General features: G+C 39.9%; 1 protein-coding gene and 1 long non-coding RNA gene across 2 annotated transcripts in view; one reads left to right on the forward strand and one right to left on the reverse strand.

Moving 5' to 3' along the window:
• LOC139026499 (ribonuclease inhibitor-like) overlaps positions 1-8,539 on the forward strand; it is a 152,489-nt gene that overhangs the window by 50,413 nt on the left and 93,537 nt on the right. The window lies entirely within an intron of this gene.
• LOC139026500 (uncharacterized) lies at positions 3,141-5,553 on the reverse strand. Its single transcript, XR_011478313.1, has 2 exons — positions 5,023-5,553; positions 3,141-3,804 (listed from the first exon to the last, which is right to left on the reverse strand). It is a non-coding gene; the product is annotated as an uncharacterized lncRNA (long non-coding RNA).

Raw genomic sequence — 8,539 nt, forward strand, 5'->3', positions numbered from 1 at the left:
AGTGAGCTCAGCATAGAACTTATGTCCTCTTCTAATTCCACTGTAGAGCTCAGCATAGAACACTGTCCTCTTTCTAATTCCTAGTAGAGCTCAGCATAGAACTGTATGCCTCTTCTAATTTCCACTAGTAAGAGCTCAGCATAGAACCTACTGTCCTCTTCCTAATTCACTGTAGAGCTCAGCATAGAACTCGTCGCTCTTTCCTAATTTCCACTGGTAGAGCTCAGATAGAACTGTCCTCTTCTAATTCCACTGGTAGAGCTCAGCATAAACTGTCCTCTTTCTAATTCCACTGTAGAGCTCAGCATAGAACTGTCTCTTCCTAATTCCACTGGTAGAGCTCAGCATAGAATGTCCTCTTTCATAATTCCACTGGTAGAGCTCAGCATAGAACTGTCCTCTTTCTAATTTCCACTGATAGAGCTCAGCATAGATTCCTTCCTCTTCTAATTCCATTGTAGAGCTCAGCATAGAACTCTAGTCCTCTTTCTAATTCCACTGGTAGAAGCTCAGCATAGAACTCTATGTCCTCTTTCTAATTCCACTGGTAGAGCTCAGCATATAGAACTTCCTAGTTTCTAATTCCACTGGTAGACGCTCAGCATAGACTCTACGTCCTCTTCCTAATTCCACTAGTAGAGCTCAGCATAGAACTGTCCTCTTTCTAATTCCATAGTAGAGCTCAGCAATAGAACTCTACTGTCTCTTTCTCTAATTCCACTTGGGCTAGAGCGTAGAGCTCCTGTCCAACAGTCTGATTTGAGGCATTCATAATTATTCTTTGTCCATTCTTTCTCTACTCAAAATAAACTTTGGATCGCAGGTATACCCATTTCAGAGATTCCCTGAAATTTCTTCTCAACCAATGCCTCCTGTGTTTCTGATACCAGCAGGTATGCCAATGCCTCCCATGTGTTCTGATTACGGCAGCAGGTCTGCCAATGTGCCTGTGTTCTGATACCAGCCAATGGTCTGTCCAATGTTCCCGTGTGTTGTGATGACCCAGCAGGTCTGGCCAAATGAGTCCCTGTGTTGTGATGACCCCGAGCAGGTCTGCCAATGTCCCCTTGCTGGTTCTGGTTATACGCGCCGTCAGGTCTCTGCCACCTTGCAAACTTTTTTCTCTTTGAGTTGCTGAAGACTGGCCTCGATCTCTATGTTGGTCTCACCTAACGTCAGGAAGTTCACTAGTTTCACACTCTAGGGCGTTCATTGAATCTGGTGATAGCTCCTCTGGTGAATTATCATGGTTGAATAACAGAAGGTTTGAATCGGGTGGATGTTCCCTTTATCCCCCAGGTCTGTGAAGGAGATAGCAGAACTGTCCTCTTCAGACTCCACCGTTCCCCAGAATAAACTGAAAGGCATGTTCCTGAAAGTGAGCATCATTCAACCGTTTCCACACATTCATGCTAACAAGGACAGACAGACAGAGAGATTGACAAATGGATAGTGAATACATACTGTATATTTCAAACACAATATGTTACATACCACACGTTACTGGTAACACTAAACAATCAATTACCATTTGTCTGTAATCTATTGAATGTGAACTAAAATGTAATCTGCACTCTATTGATTATGATAAATGTACTGGTATCCAGTTTATGTGACTAAATGTAATCTGTAATCTTTGATGTGACTAAATGTATGCTGTAATCTATTGAGGTGTGATTAAATGTAATTCTTGTACAATCTATGATGTGACCTAATGTAGGTCTGTAATCTCTTGATCGTTGGCTAAATGTACTCTTGTCGTCTATTGTATGTGACTATAATGTATCTCTGATATCAGTATTGATGTGACTAAATGTGTCTGTAATCACTATTGATGTGACTAAAATGTTATCGAGTAATCTATTTGATGTGACTAAATGTCAGTCTGTAATTCTATTGATGTGACTAAATGTGTCTGTATCTATTGATGTGACTAACATGTTATCTGATAATCTATTATGTGACTAAATGGTGTCCTGTACTCGTATTGATGACTAAAGTGTGTTACTTGTAAAAATTATTGAAATTGGTGCCCTAATGTATCTGTAATCTATTGATGTGACTGACTAATAAAAAAGAAAAATAATCTGGTCAGCTTGCCGGGATTCGCGGTGGGTTCCTTGGATAACCATACGGAAAAATGTATCTTGTAATCTATTTTGATGGTGACTAAATGTATCTGTAAATCTACTGCTATGACTAAATGTATCTGGAATCTACTGATATGACTAAATGTAAGTGTAATCGATTGATGTGACTTATAATGTATCTGTAATGCTACTGGATGTGACTAAATGTATCTGTTAATCTCTTGATAAGTGACTAAAATGTAATTCTGATATTCTACTGAGAGAGTGACTAAAATGTATCTGTAATATGACTGAGTGTGACTAAATGTATGCTGTGAAATCTACTGAATGGTGACTAAATGTATCTGTAATCTACTGATGTGACTCAAATGTATTGTACATCTACTAGATAGTGACTACATGTATCTGTAATCTACTGATATCGACTAAATGTTATCTGTAATCCTACTGATATGGATAAATGTATCTGTAATTACTGATGTGCCTAAAATGTATCTGTAATCTACTGATATGACTAAATTTCATCTTGTGCAGTTTGCTCTTGTGCAGAAAGGAATTCTCTTTAAATCACATAGTAAATGTTGGAATGAGACGTCTTTAACCTTCCTGAACTCGATGTGGCTGGGCTCCACCGGCACCCCGTCCTGGTGGTCCAGTCAGAGACACCACCTATGAACAAGTGAATATAACATGTGCTAGAATGACAAATATAGGAACGGATAACACCAACGCTAGAATTATAACATATTTCTTCATATTATTCCTCTTATTTGTCATCAGGGGTATTTGTGTGGAAATTATGCTTAGGAAAACAAATGAACACAGCAGTGAGAGGAATACAGGAAAGGCCGGGTATGGTGTTAAAAAGAGTGATTTGAGATTGTTTTAGTGTCACCGTGGTTATGCCCATATTGTACATCTGGTCCCGGATGTTCTCGACGCTATGGAGTGAGAGCTTAAGTAACCTGATAGTGCAGGCTGTTGCCATGAATTAAAGCATGTTTTTGCAATACCACGCGTCCGGGTCGGTGATTGATGTGGGCACTTGAAAACACATCTATTAGAACCTTCAACAAGTTGGTTCTGTCTTATCATTGATTTAGTCTAAATATAAACCCTGTTGTTTAACACATCTATTAGAACCTTCAACAAGTTGGTGTTGTCTTATCAGCTTAATATTCAATAATAAAACATTACTTGGACCAACTTTATTTTAAACACTGTTCCATGTAATGGAAACAGATGATCGTTATAGATAACATTACCTCCCATTCAGCTGTTTATACCTCTGCTCCAAATGTCCCATTTTGTCCCTTACAGCCTGTTTGAGTTCAGTGAGTACTACTTCCTGTCACTAGCAGCTTATCTATTTTGTCAGTATGAACGACAGGCAAACGACAGGCAAACGACAGGCCAAGGCAGGGAGGGGTCGATAATCCATAGTAGTGGGGCAAAGGTACAGGATGGCAGGCAGGCTCAGGGTCAGGTCAGGCAGAGGTCGGTAATCCAGAGTAGAGGCAAAGTTACAGGATGGAAGGCAGACTCCGTGTCAGGGGCAGGCAAGGGTCAAAACAAGGAGGGCGAGAAATAGAGAGAATGGGGAAAAGCTGAGACAAAAATGCTGGTTGACCTGACAAACAAGACAAACTGGCAACAGACAAACAGAGAACACAGGTATAAGTACCCAGGGGATAATGGGGAAGATGGGCGACACCTGGAGGGGGGTGGAGACAAGGACAGGAGAAACAGATCAGGGCATGACACATTCACATAKTGTCAACACTCATTAGATACTACATCAACCCTCTTTATCAATGTCTTTGTCCCTGTCACTTATCGTAAGGTTTCGAAAACAAAACAAACCAAACATYAGAATTCTCTCCTTTATTAGAAGGCCTTGTTTTCATTGTAGTCGACCCGAACAATGTTACTCTATATTTTTATTACCACCCTCTGTTGGATATTCACTTTCTGCTTCACACTTATTCAAATGTTTATTATTTTAAGATTAACATGTAATGCCTCACATTTATAAAATACATTGGTCAAATTCAGAGGGGAAAACATAAACTTTGGAGGGAACCCACTCTCCGAGGCAGCTCTTGAGACCAGGTTTCTTTCTGATTATATCTTTCACAATGAATGGCCTGGCACTGTCCATCCGTCCCCAGTAGATGGCGCTCTCCGTCCATAATAAGTCTGTCGCCTGAGAGCGTAGACCGGAAAACAGACACTTTCCATTTTGCCTACTCACGAATTGGTTTAGTACGTCAACATTTGGTGTATCAATAAAAACTTATAGTAAATAAATTATAGCCTTAAGTTTAAAAACAAATCTCTACATGTTCAACGTTTCAACGGTTCTATTTAACAGGGCATAGGTTTTGTTTCAAAATGTATTACCAAGACGGAGGAAATCCTATAAGCATGCAATGTTATAAGCTGTGTTCGAATACCCATACTAACATACTGTCTACTACATACGTAATGAATACCCATACTAACATACTGTCTACTACATACGTAATGAATACCCATACTAACATACTGTATACTATATACTTAATGAGTATATAATACATACTATACACTATTAGTTATTTTTAGTATACTGTAAACCAACGATATAGTTTCAGTTGAGCGTACTAGAGCTTCGCTTGTCTACCGGAAGTTGATGCTGTTGCTATGCAACCTCCTGCTTGCTTGTTAGCATAACAATTGACTAGCTAAACATTTTACGATTTTGGGTGTGTTCATGAATTCTATCTGGAGTGCCAAAGTGCGCTCTGGGCGTTTGTAAATCCAGAGCGTTGTTCGATTGTCCTGATCGGAGCCTTCAAAGGCAGTCAAGCACCGAAGCTAACTAGCTAACGTTGGCTAGCTACTTCCAGACACAAATGAGAGAAGACCTCACTCTGACCATTTTACTCACCCTATCAGAGCTGGTTAGGCTGTTTTCTTTTTATCCAGAGCGCTGGTAACTGTAACTGTGCTGCTGGCAGCAATTTAATTACGGTTTGTTTTGCCGACGTTTACTGACACCGGCCATATTCAACGGGTGTTGAGCGTTCGTAAATTCATCATTATTCTGCGTGAGAATGCTCTGAAACGGGAGTAGATAGCCAGAATTAACAATGTGCATTGAAACCACAACAACTATACCACTTAGCTAAGAATGATGTGAATAATCAAGTCAATAAATGTTGGGTAGTTTGTTAGATAGCAGAAATTGTATATACTGCCTGATAAGTTCGCTGTTATTTAGTAGCCGACTAACGTTAGGTAACTAGCTAACCCACCGGCACATATTGATGTAATGCTATGCGGATAGTAAGGATAGCGTAGCTAGCAAARTGTCAGCCAACATAACGTGTAWTGTAACTTWTTTGAAAAGTAATTTCTTTATTACATTGCTCAACATTTTGTTAACATTTGTGAAAATTAGTTAAAGCAATGAATTTGTATCCACTCTCACCGGCTGCATATTTAAATAAAGGTAAAATAAAAAATATTTTCCAACATTTTCTTCAAATCTGAAAACGTAGTGAAGCCACGGCCATTTCTGAAGAATTGCATTATGAGCCCTAAAAGTACGAAACAAGTGTCCACTGCATGCATACTTCGTATTTTGGTGAATTTTGTTCGACATCCGGGAACTTTTGGCAAACTAACTATATCCATAGTATGACCAATGAGCATCCTATATACTCAATACACGTCACAAATAGTACGGTTAGTGTGGTCAGTGTGGTCAGTGTGGTCAGTACGGTTAGTGTGGTCAGTGTGGTCAGTGTGGTTAGTATGGTCAGTGTGGTCAGTACGGTCAGTGTGGTCAGTGCGGTTAGTATGAGTATTCGAACACAGCTATAGTTTTATATTATTATTACTTTATCAAATCCATTATACAGACTCAAAATTATAGTACTGAATAGCACATACAATTTATCATGTTTTCATCTCTTCACAGAATCCAGTTTATAAATATTAGCTACTCATGTCACTCCATATGGAACAACTGTTGAGCATCTGAGTTTATGGTTGTTAGTGGGGGAAAGTGGTTGTGTTTGTGTGTGTGTGTGTGTGTGTGTTCTCAGTGGTCAATCTTCCCCCTGCTAGGGAATTAAAGATGTTAGGGACAATATAGGATGAATCATAATAATTGTTTGCTTTAATAATAATTGCTTGCCTAAATGTACTTTTTGTAATGGAAATACTGGTAAGAGGTAACAATCCTTTGCATGAACTACCTACATTATTACAAATATTAATTGATCATTCTGGAAATTAAGATCAGCAGGATTTTTTAAATAAATCATTTGTAATAGCGATATATAATACAAATGGAGGTGAGGGTGATGGAAATGCTTTTGGAGGCTCATCTGCTTCTGTTCTGTGGGTGGCACTGTGTGCTCTTTTCCAAGGATGGGTCCCGGTCTCTCGGGGGCCCTGGGATCCGGGGGGTCGGGGTGGTCTGCCGGTCACTGGGATGACAAGCCAACTCGGGATGGTGAATGATTTTAGTGGGTGGAATAGTGGGGACCAATTAGAGGTTTACTTAGTATCAATGCAAATATCATGGTACAGCTACAGTTGAAGTCGGAGGTTTACATACACTTAGGTTGGAGTCATTAAAACTTGTTTTTCAACCACTCCATACCTTTCTTGTTAACAATCCATAGTTTTGGCAAGTCGGTTAGGACATGTACTTTGTGCATGACACAAGTAATTTTTCCAACAATTGTTTACAGACAGATTATTTCACTTATAAATTGGACACTCAATCACTATGGTACTTTTTAATGATGAGTTTACCAACATATATTATGATGAATAGATTTGAAACTTGTGTCTCATTATGGTAAATGGTGAAATAAGAATGACCAGTTATAATTGTAATGGCTTAGCAGATAAGAAAATAACAATATTTACCTGGCTCAAAGAGAACGAATATAATATCTATTGTTTATTGGAAACTCATTCAACAAGTTTAGATGAAGTTGTGGAAAATGGACCGGGGAGGAGGGTGAAGGGTGAAATATACTTCTCTCATGGGCAAAGAAACTCAAAATGGGGTGATGATATCAATTAACAGTAATTTTGATCCAAATGTGCAAATTCTCCAAACAGATCATCAAGGTGTTATTGGACCATAAACAGATACGGCTCATTAACCTTTACGTACCAAATAATGATGATCCACGTTTGTTTGAAAATATCTACAATAAATGATCAACCCTGCAAGCAGCACTAGACTAGATTATTATGGTAGGAGATTATAATACTGTTTTAAAAACATATATACAGTGGGGAGAACAAGTATTTGATACACTGCCAATTTTGCATGTTTTCCTACTTACAAAGCATGTAGAGGTCTGTAATTCTTATCATAGGTACACTTCAACTGTGAGAGGCGGAATCTAAAACAAAAATCCAGAAAATCACATTGTATGATTTTTAAGTAATTAATTTGCATTTTATTGCATGACATAAGTATTTGATCACCTACCAACCAGTAAGAATTCCGGCTCTCACAGACCTGTTAGTTTTTCTTTAAGAAGCCCTCCTGTTCTCCACTCATTACCTGTAGTAACTGCACCTGTTTGAACTCGTTACCTGTATAAAAGACACCTGTCCACACACTCAATCAAACAGACTCCAACCTCTCCACAATGGCCAAGACCAGAGAGCTGTGTAAGGACATCAGGGTTAAAATTGTAGACCTGCACAAGGCTGGGATGGGCTACATGACAATAGGCAAGCAGCTTGGTGAGAAGGCAACAAGTGTTGGCGCAATTATTAGAAAATGGAAGAAGTTCAAGATGACGGTCAATCACCATCGGTCTGGGGCTCCATGCAAGATCTCACCTCGTAGGGCAGCAATGATCATGAGGAAGGTGAGGGATCAGCCCAGCACTACACGGCAGGACCTGGTCAATGACCTGAAGAGAGCTGGGACCACAGTCTCAAAGAAAACCATTAGTAACACACTACGCCATCATGGATTAAAATCCTGCAGCGCACGCAAGGTCCCCCTGCTCAAGCCAGCGCATGTCCAGGCCCATCTGAAGTTTGCCAATGACCATCTGGATGATCCAGAGGAGGAATGGGAGAAGGTAATGTGGTCTGATGAGACAAAAATAGAGCTTTTTGGTCTAAACTCCACTCGCCGTGTTTGGAGGAAGAAGAAGGATGAGTGCAACCCAAGAACACCATCCCAACCGTGAAGCATGGAGGTGGAAACATCATTCTTTGGGGATGCTTTTCTGCAAAGGGGACAGGACGACTGCCCGTATTGAGGGGATGATGGATGGGGCCATGTATCGCGAGATCTTGGCCAACAACCTCCTTCCCTCAGTAAGAGCATTGAAGATGGGTCGTGGCTGGGTCTTCCAGCATGACAACGACCCGAAACACACAGCCAGGGCAACTAAGGAGTGGCTCCGTAAGAA

Source organism: Salvelinus sp. IW2-2015, unplaced genomic scaffold (genome assembly GCF_002910315.2).
Source record: "Salvelinus sp. IW2-2015 unplaced genomic scaffold, ASM291031v2 Un_scaffold4933, whole genome shotgun sequence".
NCBI lineage: Eukaryota > Metazoa > Chordata > Actinopteri > Salmoniformes > Salmonidae > Salvelinus > Salvelinus sp. IW2-2015.